The sequence below is a fragment of the Hylobates moloch genome, unplaced genomic scaffold, assembly GCF_009828535.3.
Source record: "Hylobates moloch isolate HMO894 unplaced genomic scaffold, HMol_V3 SCAFFOLD_6, whole genome shotgun sequence".
Taxonomy (NCBI): domain Eukaryota; kingdom Metazoa; phylum Chordata; class Mammalia; order Primates; family Hylobatidae; genus Hylobates; species Hylobates moloch.
In genome coordinates, this window is record NW_026652281.1 from 86,899,629 (window position 1) to 86,913,517 (window position 13,889).

Below are 13,889 nucleotides of genomic sequence, written 5' to 3' on the forward strand. Positions count from 1 at the left end.
GATGGCAGGAACTCCAGCACAGGTGATGGGGTGAAGGTGCAGGGCTCCACCACATCCCCGTGCCCCTCCCCAACCCTGACTGTGGCAATTGGTTGCCCACTTTATCAGGACAGGAGCCACAAAGGTATGCTTTTCACCTTCCTTAAATACTGTCATATACCAGTCACAGAAACAGGATGGAAACGAGGGACATTCTCCACCTTGAATCTTGCGGCCCATTGCCAGGCCAGCCTCCCTTCAGTGACCTATAAATCAATTTTTAAAGTAATATGCTAAGTACCCTGGCATAGTTAAATCACACTGTTTGTGTGTTAGAAGCATTAATCTGTGAAAGCTATTTATGTAAGTACACTGCAACTGTGGAAATTCGTGTTGATGCTTCTTCATTTTTACCATATAGGAACACTCAAAACTGGAAACAGCCTGGCCTCGCATGCTACCCAGGACCAGGCACCAACTGAGACATGTAGATGGAGGGGTTTTGTCTCAGAAAGGCCTGGAGCCCAGGACAGGATCTCCCTGTGTTGGCTCCCCGGAAGCTCAAGTGTGGTCTGGCTCAGAGCATCCTAGCCCCACTCCTTGTCTCGTCAGCTCACCGAGTAGGGGCAGGCTGGACAGGCTAGGAGATTGGCAGCCTGCCTCAGGAGCAGAGGCTGCGGGCTGGTCTTGAAGCTGAAGGACAGGCACACCGTCTTTACCTAAACCATAAATTTCACTCAGGGGTGGGAGGGGATGGGGGAGATGTGAGATGGGTTTAAGTTTTCCTAGGCCAGCCAGGTGTGGTGGCTCACACTTGTAATCCCAGCGCTTTAAGAGGCCAAAGTGGGAGGATCACTTGCCCAGAAGCTTGAGACCAGCCTGGGTAACACAGGGAGACCCTGACTCTACAACCACAACAAAACTGTTCCCCTACGGCACCTCTTGGCTTGGCCACTGCTCAGGGAAGCCCTTCCAGCCTCAGAGAGACCAGAGCCTAAAAGCTAGGACCCAGGGTTCTGGGGTGAGCAGATCTGGGCTCAAGGGCAGCCTTCTTCGATGACCAGCTGTGTGGCATTGAGCAACTGACTCAACCTCACTGCGTCTAGTTTGCTCATCTGTAAAATGGAGCCTTCCGGATCCAGTAGCAGGGAGGTTTGGAGGGGACTGCAAGTGTAAAACACACAGCTCTGGGCGAATGCCCAGGGAATAGGAGGAACCTCTGTGAGAGCCCCACATGCTGGCCCTGAGCATGCTTTCACTGTGACACAATGAGGGTTAGACCCATGATCTCTCTGCCATGGACGAGGCAGCTGGAGATGAAAGCCAGGATTTGCCCAAGCAAATAGCCAGAGAGCTGCAGTGCCACGATGCCGCCCTTTACTTTTGGATTCTAAGACCAGTGATCTTTCCTCGTCCCATGCCTGCTTTCTAGGTGACTTGGTCTGCTTTCCTTTTCCCATTCAGTTCACAGAGCACCGGGCAAGTGCCAGGTAGGGTGCCCAGGCCTGTAGGGGAGGGAGGACCGATTGGGCTCCAGCTCCCCAGGACTCATATTCTCCGGAAGAGAAGACAGAAAGACAGACGGATGCTCAAGCAGCTGCATACCAGGTAGGTGCTGCTCAGCGCGATCGCCAGGCAAGGCTGCGCGGGTAATGTGGCTCGGAGGGCGTGCAGGTCAGCCCCAGGCGTGGGGAGTCAGGAGGGACGTCCTCAGGTTCTAGGAAGGAGAGAGAGGCACAGACACAGCCTATTTTCTGAAAGAGTTGAGAGTTTGTCTTTCCGGAAGGAGGTGGCTGGCTGCACACGGCCCACTGCACAATTCTTAGAGGATGTCAGTCAAGTGATAAACACCCAGTCAAACAGGATTCAGTATGAAAGGGGGTCGCTGGTTCTAGTATCTGAAAATGCCAGGGTGCGGCTGCCTTCTAGCACCAGGACCCAGGGCCTCTGACAATCATATCAGGAACCTGCTCCTTGCCTGCGCTGTCATCTGTGTCTTCACTCAGGCAGGTTCGCCATCCCCTCCCTTAGGTTGTTCCCTACCCGATCCCAGTTCGAGGATGACGTCCTAAGGGTTTGGCAGTCCCACCAGAAAGGGTACACCTGCGGGGTTCCCAGGAAGTCCTGGCAGAAGTCCTGAGCAGGGCTCTCACCGGACTAGCTGGAATCACGGGACCATCCCTGAATCAATCACCAAGGCCAAGCCAATGGAATATGCTGATTGGCCAGGCCCAAGTCACATGACGGCCTCTGTAGCCCGGGCTTGGGAAGTCAGTCCCTGGGGTTGAGATGTTCCACAGGGCTGTCAAAGGGCTGTGAGCGGAAAATCCCTGCGGAAGGAAACCACACATGTCCACTGCAAAAAGTGGTGTTTTGTTATCCTTGGGTTGTTGTTGTTCATTTGTTTGGCTCTTTCATGCCTAGAAGTTGATATTTTATGCTCAAACACAGAAAAAAGTACAAGCACCAATTTGGCAACCTGTGGACTGAGACCCCGGACACTGGCTGCTTGGAAAAGGCCTCAGGGTGGACAAGAGCTGCACTACTGAATCTCCAATCCCAGAACACCAGGCTTTTGGCCCCATGCAGATCTGGGGCTGCCCAGACACCCATAGCTCCCTAGACAGCCTGGGTCTTAGCTCCTGGCATCCCACCCCTGGCAACCTGGAGCCATGAAGCCCCGACACTAATGCATCTTCTGCTCTAAGAAGGAGTTCACGGTGCGCTGTGCTTCTAGGAAAAAGACTGATCTATGATGCATATTTTCTCATATATTTTAAAGTTCCTTAAATTAGTATCCATTTTACAATTATTATGCACCTTTCACAGCAGGATAGCTCTTTTCCTCCTCTCAGTTCCTACCCATTCCCCAACAAAATCTATCACTAGGTAGATGAGATCTTAGTAGCAAAGAAGTAGGGTATAAGTTTTAACAAACTGTTCTGACCGCAGAAAATCCAAAAGAATGGAACAAAAATTCCTCTTGGAATTAAGCAATTATAGCAAGGTTGCAGGATAAAGGTTATTATACAAAAGTCAGTCACTTTCCTATATACTAGGAATGAACAAGTAGAATTTGAAATTAAAAACACAATACCATTTACATTAGCACCCAAAAGAATGAATTAGGCATAAATCTAACAAAATATGCAAGAATATTTATATGAGGGGAACTAAAAAACTCTGATGAAAGAAATCAAAGAAGAACTAAATAATAGAGAGAAATATTATTTGTTGATGGATAAGAAGCCTTAATTGTATCAAGATATCGGTTCTTCCCAAATTCTATAGATTCAACACAATCCCAATTAAAACTCCAGCAAGTTATTTTATGCATATCAATAAACTGATTCTAAAGTTTATATGAAAAGGTAAAAGACCAAAATAGCTAACTTAATACCAAAGAACAGTCAGAGGACTGCCCCTACCTGAATTCAAGACTTACGGCAAAGCTACAGTAATGAAGACTGAGGTATTAATGAAAGAATAGACAACTAGATTAATGGAACAGAGTAGACAGCCCAGAAATAGACCCACATAAATATAGTCAATTGATCTTCGACAAAGGAGCAAAGGCAATTCAAGGGAGTAAAGATGGTCTTTTCAATAAATGGTGCTGGAACAACTGTACATCCACATGCAAAAAGGTGAATCTAGACGCACACCTTACACCCTTCACAAGAATTAACTCAACACAGACCTTACATCCTTCACAAGAATTAGCTCAAAGTGGATCAGAAATCTAAACGTAAAATGAAAACTATAAAAATCCTAGAAGATAACATAGGAGAAAATTTAGGTGACCTTGGGTTTGGCAATGACTTTTAAAATGCAACATCAAAGGCATAATCCATGGAAGAAATAATTGATAAGCTGGATTTCATTAAAATTAAAAAGCTTTGGCTCTCTGAAAGACACTGTCAAGATAATGGGAGGGCAAGCCACAGACTGGGAGAAAATATTTGCAAAACACATATGTGATAAAGGACTGTTATCTAAAATAGACAAAGAACTCTAAAACCTCAACAATAAGAAAACAGACAACTGGATTAAAAAATGGGCAAATGACCATCTTTTGCCAAAACAGACACCTCACTGAAGAAGATATACAAATGGCAAATAAGCATATGAAAAGATGCTCAATATCACTGTCATTAGGGAAATGCAAATTAAAACAACGATGAGATACCACTACACACATATTAGAATGGCCAAAATCCAGAACACTGACAGCACCAAATGCTGGTGATGATGTGCAACAACAGAGACTCTCATTCATTGCTGGTGGGAATGCAAAATGGCGTGGCTGCTTTGGAAAGCAGTCTGGCAGTTTCTTATAAAAAGAAAGATACTCTAACGGTATGATCCAGGAGTGACACTCCTTGGTATCTATCTCAGATGAATTGAAAATTTGTGTCCACACAAAAGCCTGCCCAGGGATGCTTATGGCAGCTTTATTCATAATTGCCAAAACTTGGAAGCAACCAAGATGTTCTTCAGTAGGTAAATGGATAAATCAACTGTGACACAACCAGAAAATGGAATATTATTCAGTACTAAAAAGAAATAAAGCCAGGCATAGTGGCTCATGCCTGTGATCCCCGCACTTTGGCAGACTGAGGCAGGAGGATCACTTGAGGCCAGGAGTTTGATACCAGTCTGGGCAACATAGGGAGACCCCATTTCTACAAAATATAAAAATAAACTAATCGAGCATGGTGATGCACACCTGTGGTCCCAGCTACTTGGGAGGCTGAAGCAGGAAGATTGCTTGAGCTCAGGATGTCAAGGATGCAATGAGCTGCAGTGGCACCACTACACTCCAGCCTGGAGTGAGACTGCATCTCAAAAAAAAAAAAAAAAAAAGAAAGAAAAGACAAAAGAAAAAAAAAGAATTATCAAGCCATGAAAAGATGTGAAGAAATCTTATATTCATATTACTAAGTGAAAGAAGCCAAGCTGAAAGGATACGTGCATACTGTATGATTCCAACTCTATGACATTCTGGAAAAGGCAAAATTATGGAGCCAGTAAAAGGATCAGTGGTTGCCAGGGGTTGTGGGGAGGGAAGGATAAATAGAACACAGAGGATTTTCGGGGCAGTGAAACTACTCTGTATGATACCAGAATAGTGCATAGATGTCATTATGTATTTGGCCAAACGCATAGAATGCATAACACCAAGAGTGAACCCAAATGTAAACCATGGGTTTTGGGTGATAATAATGTGTCAGTGTAGGTTCATTAGTGGTAACAAATGCACCCGTCCGGTGGAGGATGTTGATAATGAAGGAGGCTGTGCATGTGTACAAACTGGAAATATATGGGAAATCTCTGTACCTTCTGCTTAATTTTCCAGTGCACCTAAAACTGCTGTTAAAAAAAAAAACAAACAAGTCTATTGCAAAAAGAAAAACTAATTGTTCGGATTATCTACTGCAGCACAACCAACCACCCAAAATTCAGTGGCCGAAAACAACAACAGCCATTTTTGTTATCTGTCATGGTTCTGGAGCTTAACTGGGCTCAGCTCGGTTCTCACTCAGGGTCTTATACATGGTTGCACTCAGGTGGGAACTGAGGCTGGAGTCATCTGCAAGTTTCCCTCACTCACTTTTGATGCCTTAGGTCCACTGGGACCTCAATAGGGGCTGTCAGCCCACATACCTACATGTGATCTCCCTATACACATGTCTACACACGACCTCCCCATGGACAAACCTACACATGACCTCCTCATGTGGCCTGGGCTTCCTTGAAGCATGGTGGCCAGTTTCCAAAGGTGAGCATCCCTGGAGAGGGAGGGAGGGAAGGGAGGAAGAGTGGGGGGAGCTGGTGGAAGCATATGACCTATGCTTAGAAGCCATGCAGAGTGGCAAGGTCACATTACAAGAGAACATGATGGACGGAAGACAGCCGTGGCTCTCTTTAGAAAATAAAATCTGCCACACCGACTACCTTCTGGTATGGCTGAGGTCAAGGTGCCAGCTAAGTGGGCCACAGGTTTCTCTCCTGCCCTCCTCCTGGGAACTGTGCTCCTACTGTCTACCTGACTCCAGCCCAGGTGCCTCGGTTCATTAGCCCTGGTCCCCATCAGACTCCCCAAGCAGAGCAGGATACATTCCCCTTTTCTAGGAGAGACACTGTGGCTTCCGCAGGTCTCAGAGCTCGGGCCTGTTTGCTGCGTTAGGAAAGCTGGGACCCTGGGCATGAGGCCACCTCCCTTCTACCTGCTATGCTGCTCTCTGCCTTGCTTGCAGGACCCCCTGCTCTCCCCTCTGCCCATGTGCCCACTTCACTTCTTCCCTTGGGCCCTCCACATCCCCACCCCACACTATCTGACCACCCGCCAGATGTCAGTTTCTGTCCAGAACCTGGTAACCACAATGCCTTGCTTAGGCCTGGGAGACAGAGTCAGGCCAATTGCCCACTGGTCCCTCTCGTGCCAAGCTCATGAGGGGTCACCCCACTGTCCCTCCCTCAAAATCAGCTGCTGCGTTCACATGGTGTCCAGGCTTCCTCCCAAAGCCTCCCCTGCCAATGACTGACATCAACCAGGCCCACAACACACGGAAAGCCAATGATAGCATCACGTGCATGTGTGTCCTCAGACTACACTGTGAACTTCCGGAGGACGTGGACATGACTTGTTTCCTTCCACATTCTCTGGCACACAGGGACACTCATCTACTGCATGAAGGAGTGCCTGACTGAATGAACAAACAAACCTGTGGATGAGGGCTTATGAGTTAAGCCTTGGGGAATTAAGGGAACCCATTCCCAACCATGCCTCCCACAATTTGCTTCCAGTTGGGCCAAGACCTGCTTGCAGCTTTCTTTAAGGTTGAAATGTGTAGACTTGGCAGAGCTGCTTTCTCCCCTCCCTCTCCACACCCCTGCCTGTCTTTACCCTTCCCCAACTCTGGTTCCCACGTGGCTGCAGTCTAGCCTCATGCTGCTCAAGTGGAAATCATTCTGCAGGTTGGATTCTTTAAATTAATGTTTGTTCCTTAGGCATTCGTATAATGGGTACTTTAATGTTTTAAAGAAAAGAAAAGAAAAAAGATTACAGAATAAAATTCATGCCTGTTGCCATAATTACTATGAAAGTTTTTGCATATTTTCTTTCAGCATTTTTCAAAGCATAAATATACTTTACACAGTTGAACCTATACTGTATATGTACTTTGTAACCTATTTTTTAACACATTCTAGCATAAATTCGATCATGAGATTTTCCCCATAAATTTAATTCTAATGTATGTTTTAATGGCTGCATAATATTCCACCTTAGGAATAAGCTGCAATTTAAGCCATTCTTCCAGAGCTGCTTGTGGGTTGCACTTCTCACTTTTTTGCATGACGCTGTGTGGAAATCATAGGCTTCAGCAACCTTTGCCTGTCTAGCATTCACCCTTCTTTTTCTTTTTTCCTTAAAAGAGCCATGGTCTCACTCTGTCACCCAGGGTGGACTTCAGTGGTGCAACCAAAGCTCACTGCAGCCTTGACCTCATGGTCTCAAGTGATCTTCCTGCCTCAGCCTCCTGAGTAGCTGGGACTACAGATGTGCCACCCTGCCTGGCTCATTTTTAAAATTGTTTGTAGAGACTGGGTCTCACTATGTTGCCCAGGCTGGTCTCCAACTCCTGACTTCAAGCCATCCTCCTGTTTCAGCCTCCCAAAGTACTGGGATCACAGGAGTAAGCCATCACGAAAGGTCTCACTCTTGACAGGAGCACTCCAAGTACCCTCCAGGATCCCTGCCTCACAGTGTGGCCCACGCGGGAATGGCTTTTGCCTCCTCAGGTCCAGGAGAGGGAATGGCTGAGGCCTGACCAATTGGCTTATTCTATCCCTCTGTACACAGCGATGGGTCAGGATGAGCAAGTGGCCCAATCAGAGCCAGTGCTTTTGTTCTAGGACAAGTGTGGAACCCTTGTGAAGAGTCTCTCCTCCTGTCTACTGGGGCTCCTTCAGTTAAGAGGAAGGCCCCGAGCCGCTGACAGGCATTCTGCCACCAGGAGAGCAAACAGCAGCACATGAGCCCCTGGGTCCAGCTGTGCTGAAGGCTAGATACGCCTTGACGTTTCTCGATCACATTAGCTAATACATTCCCATGCCTGCCTCTGTTTGCGTTGGGTTTCTGACCCTCAAGTCTTATGACAGATTTGTCAGAAGCATTTCTGTCCGCAGTTCAAATCCTTCATTTCCTTAAGAGGTGGACCCCAAAGAAGAAATCACGGATCGAAGCACAATGTTTGTAAAGCTCCTACGATGTACTGATAGAGTGTTTGTTTTCCAGAAAGCCTCTGACCATCGATCCTCCCCTACAGAACAGGGAGAGAAGCCCCTGCCAAGCATCATGGCATGATGCTCCCAGCGTGCCCTCTGCATGTTCAGAAACAGCCACACTGGAATGCAGTTACCCAGAGGGGTAGGCAAAAAACGCAACTTCCAGCTGCCTAGCGTGGTAGGTGGTGCAGCATAGAGCAGGCACATGGGGCTGGGCAAGAAGGGCCCCAGCAGCCCGAGGTTGCTTCCAAGGGGACCCTGAAGCCATGGCTGCATCACTGGTAGAATAAGGGAGACCTGAAAGGCAGGTGTGTGGGCTGGGTGGGGCCGGGAAGCAATAACTCCCAGAAGCCACTTACCAAATCACTCTGCTGATAATCACAAACTGCAGCTCCCCAAAATGGGTCTTTCTCCTTCTCTACTAACTCTTTTTGGTCGACTTTTTGGAGGCATCCAGAATCCTTTTCTCCCAAGAACCAAGAGCCTTAAACAAATTCTCAGTGTGTGAGGACATTTATTTCTAGGGAAATTCTGAAAGCAATGGTACTCACTAAGGAGAGGATACCAGGTGGAAATGTGATTCAGAAGCATCAGAACGGCTCACATGAATCAGGGCAGGGCTGGGTCTGCCGGCTTCTCTGTCCATTCTGAAAGGAAAGCCCTGATGGGGGGGTGCCTGCTGGTTCCTCAGCCCTGTGGCAGGCAGCAGGGGGGTTCTCTCTGCTCTGTGCCCATCAGCAGGTGCCCGTGGGTCTGTGTAACTGCCTCTCTCCCTCAGAGGACAAGCCGCAAGCCCAGCAACATCTGTGCTACTCTGTTTGTCTTCTCCGTGCCCTAGGCATGAACGCACTGCCCAGCTGCCATTCCTACGTGGTGCAATGTAGGAGCAGACACGTGGGGTCTGGATGGGCAAGATGGAGCAGCTCCCAGGTTCCAGTAGTGGCTGTCCCCCTCTATTGTCTTTATTTTTTTGAGACAGGGTCTCTATCCAGGCTGGAGTGTAGTGGTGGGGTCACTGCTTACTGTAGTCTCCAACTCCCGGGCTCAAGCAATCCTCTCACCTGAGCCTCCCAAGTAGCTGGGACTACAGCTGAATGCCACCACGCTCAGCTAATTGTTTTTTTTTTTTTTTTTTTGAGACGGAGTCTCGCTCTGTCGCCCAGGCTGGAGTGCAGTGGCGCAACCTCGGCTCACTGCAAGCTCCGCCTCCCGGGTTCACGCCATTCTCCTGCCTCAGCCTCTCCAAGTAGCTGGGACTACAGGCGCCCGCCACCACGCCCGGCTAATATTTTTTGTATTTTTAGTAGAGACGGGGTTTCACCGTGGTCTCGATCTCCTGACCTCGTGATCCGCCCGCCTCGGCCTCCCAAAGTGCTGGGATTACAAGCGTGAGCCACCGCGCCCGGCCTGTTTTTTTAAGAGATAAGGTCTCACTGTGTTAGCCCAGGCTGGTCTCAAACTTCCGGCCCCAAGCCATCCTCCTGCCTCAGCCTTTGACTATGCCACATGTCTCTTGACCTCGAGGCAGCTCAAATATCCCAGAATTGGAACATGCAAAGCTCTGAAAGTCTTAGAAATGACACGAATCTTTCTAATTGTTCAAATGGGAAAACTGAGGCCCAGAGGAGAGGAGTTTGCCCAGGTCACACAGTGGGGTTTATCGACAAAGCCAAAGTGAGAAGTAAACCCTCCCCTTCAAAGTCCCCCTGCTCATGGCATGGGGGTTAAAGGTTGGGGTTTGCCATCACACAGACCTGGGCTCAAGGCTCAGTTCTGCTCCTTGTTAGCTGAGTGGCCTTGTCCAAGTGTCCTAACCTGAGATCATAAGATGTACCCACTCCAGAGTGTCACTGTGAGGATTAAATGAAATAATGTTCGTAAGCACCTACACGTTTATACATATAACTAGCAGCTGTCATGCTCTCAGAAGAGACTTCTGTACTGAGGTTTGTCAGTTGCAGGGTGAAAATGACCAGCATGGTCACCTCTCCTGGCAATGAAATGGGCCATTTTACAATGCAGGTGGACACAGAAACCAGCTGGTTTGTGGCTGTGAAAGGACAGGGCCTGGTTCTAGAAGCCCCTCCTCAGTACATGGGCCCTGCTGGCCAGTGTCCCATCCCTCTTCCTGCTCCTGTCGGTGACCGTGACTGCCATGCAGTGAGGGACCACTGTCCTGGCAGAGCCCAGGTCTCCTTGCTGAAGGACTCTGCGTAGGGCAGAAAATACGAAACAGAAGAATGGGATGCGAGACTGGGAGGGAGCTTGTAATTCATGGTGGCCTTCTGCATTCCTGGATGCTGTTCCAGAAGTGGGTGACATGATGGAGGACGAGACAGAGGTCTTGACTTTGTGAGGCTCCCCTTAGATACTGAATTCCTCATTTTAAAAATGAAGCTGCGGCCCAAGAAGGGAGGCTGTGTCCCTTCAGGGATCCACAGCTGCACAGTCAAGCTGCTAAACTCGGCCTTGAAATGCCACATTCCACCAGGTTCTGCAGGGGGTCAGTTTGCATTAGTTGATGGGCAGAAGAAGCGATTTCATTTAACTTTTGTAGGACCTTTTAGAGAGGTCCTTTTAGAAAGACCTTTTAGAGAGGTTTGGCAGCTGGAGAGAAAATAATTGCCCCTACATGTGATGAGAGGCATTCTGTTCAATCATTTCGTCACAGGCTCATTCACCACTGATGGATGTTAGCGCCAAACATTCTGCAGACAGGTTAAGAAAAATGAAAGCCATTTTACACTGTTATATGAAAGAAGCAAAAGATTGAACAATGTTGTAGTATACTCTTATTCCTGGAAAATCAATAAGGACACAGCTGTATAGGAGTAGAATTTCTAGAACACACAAAACCCATAACAGTGGTTGCCTCTGGGAGACTAGGGTCTTGGGGAGGAGAGGGATTTACTTTTCATTCTAAGTTTTTGTTAACTGTTAGTAAGTTTTTCCATGAATTATTTTTCCAGTTAAAACATTCTAAAGGATGGGGCAACTTAAGACGAAAACAATAAACTAAACAATTCCTTCTTTGCTGTGGGTCCTGACTAGCTGTCAGTTGTTAGATAATTTTCCTTCTCAAAAGTCCCCGTGTTTTCTATCCTATAAAAGGGAGGCGGAGATGGTAACAGCAAGAAACAGTTCTGGAATTCCTGGTTGCTGATGTGCATTTTGGCCTCTGGGCCAAAGTGGCAGCTCCTTACAGCTGTAGGAGACTCAGTCACTTGAGTTTAACCATAAAGGCTACGCTCCCAATTGTTTTCACAATTTCACTTCTGCCCAGGTGATAGGATGAAGCCACCCATCAAAGCACAACACTCTTAGACACAGTCATAGGAAAACAGTGGTTTCACTTTCAAACAGGCACAGTAAGTCCTCCTTCTGAAGATGTGATTTAGAAATGTCTATCTAAAGGCCATTAAAAGGGGGCCCATCCATCGCAGCTCTGAGAATGGATTGCAGGGAGATACTAGCAAGAGGCTCAAGACCAGTTTAAAAAATTAACGAACGCTGTTATTATAGGATACTGGAGAATAATTGGATCTATATTCACTGATATGCAAAGAGTGAGTTAAGTGAAAAAATGGATATAAAATAATAGTAAGTACTTACATGGTACTTGCTATGTGCCAGGGCCTCCTCTGAGCTCTTCATATACGGTAATCCATTTTATTTTTATTACAATTTTATGAGGTAGGTACTTTTATTGTCCCCATTTTGCAGAGGAGGAAACTGAAGCCAAGGGCACTAAAGTGACTCGCCAGGGTCACGTAACTGGTGAGTGGTGGAGCAGAGCCCAGAGTCAGAGGCATGTAGCTCAGTTCTGTGTTCTTAACCACTGCTTCCCAACATGTACCCCACAACCCCATCCATGAGAAATTGAAAGGCAGCTCACCCGGCTGTTAACATTGCTTCCAGATTGTAGGAATGCAGATTCAGTTTTAATTTTCTACATGAATGACACTGATTAAGTAAATCTGTTCTTATTTTGTTTTTAGGAAAAGTGCACATTCTGTTTGATTCAAAAACTCTGATCTCTCAGAATTTTTCCTCAGGAAATTATTAAACAGATGTCAGCAAAGATGGATCAGTAAAGATGCTTATCACAGGAAAGCTCTAGCAACAAAACGCTGGTGCCAAACAAGATGTTCAACAAGGGATTGATTAAATGTGGTATCTACATATGGTAAAAGAATAAATATTGACATGGTGAGATGTTTATGCTCTATTGATGAGTGAAAGAGACAGTAAGCTACAGTTGAAAAATAAAGCCATGTCTATCTGGAGGAAAAGCATGGAAGCAAACAGAAGAAAGAGGACCTGCAGCCATCTCGGGGTGTTGACACTGTACCTTTTCACTTGTGATATTTCTGAATCTTCCAAGTTGTCTGCCATGAGTGCATATTACTCCTCCAATAGCAAAAAGTTGTTATTCTTATAAAACGACTGTCACTATCACCCTATTCAAGTATTAAGATCTGAGAATCCCTAAGGGTTATAGTGTTCTTGTCATTGTGATTCTCAGGAAAGACGATGCAAGGTTCTACTAGAAAAAAAAAATGTATTAAATTAATTTCTACCTAAAAAGACAGCCCCTGCCGGAGGGAAACGGTCAGGATGCAAAGAGCTCTTAGGTGCCATCCGAGGCGCGTTCCTTCCCTGTCCCTCTTGCCACAGTCCAGACGACCAGGCAGCTCCACTCCAGTCCGACGCGCTGACAGGTACAAAACATTGATCAAATAAGGATGCACAATTCAAACATTTACTTTTCAAACATCTTTGGAAAGTTTATCATACACAAACAAGCACAGGAGAGAGAAGAGGGTTCAAGTTCAAGCCAACTCATTTGCCCAGAGGCTCCAGGGAACACAAGCATCATACAGTGAGTCGACCACAGAGGCCCCGGGGGTGGTTCCCCTCAACAACCGAGGAGCAAGGCTGGCGGGATTCTGTGGAGTGGCTGTGAAAAGTACTGTGGAGCTCTTCCGGGAGCGCTGTCTAGAGGCACCGGGAATGGCCCTGTGTTTGACACAGGGTCGCAGGCTTTCCCACAAGGCAGCCGCTAACAAAACAAGGCTGTCCCAAGCCCCTGGTAACAGAATCATCCATCCCTACACCAACAAGGCTGGGAGGGCACCTGAATCTACCTACACATGGTGTGCACCCAGGCGGACGTCGAGGGATTCCTGCTGGGAGACCCAAAGTTCTTACAAGTTCCTCCAAAGCGAAAACCTGTCAGCAAGGCCTATGGTGGGTCCATGGGTGCCAGAGGTGTTCATGACAGCAGCCGGCATGTTTTCCCTACTGGGGAGCAGAAAATCTTTTTGTAAAAGTATTGAAGGCACAGGCTGGACGCAGTGGCTCATGCCTGTAATCCCAGCACTTTGGGAGACCAAGGCAGGTAGATCACTTGAGGTCAGGAGTTCAAGACCAGCCTGGCCAACATGGCGAAACCCTGTCTCTACTAAAAATATAATAATTAGCCAGGTGTGGTGGCAGATGCCTGTAGTCCCAGCCTTGAACCCAGGAGGCGGAGTTTGCAGTGAGCCAAGATCACACCACTGCACTCCAGCCTGGGCAACAGAATGAGACTCTGTCCTAAAAAAAAAAAAAAAAAA

General features: G+C 47.2%; 1 long non-coding RNA gene across 1 annotated transcript; it reads right to left on the bottom strand.

The window, feature by feature from the left end:
- Window positions 1–1,339: 1,339 nt before the first annotated feature.
- Window positions 1,340–12,726, bottom strand: LOC131383701 (uncharacterized). The gene is made up of 2 exons (XR_009213937.1): window positions 12,623–12,726; window positions 1,340–1,696 (listed from the first exon to the last, which is right to left on the bottom strand). It is a non-coding gene; the product is annotated as an uncharacterized LOC131383701 (long non-coding RNA).
- Between the last annotated feature and the right edge of the window lie 1,163 nt (window positions 12,727–13,889).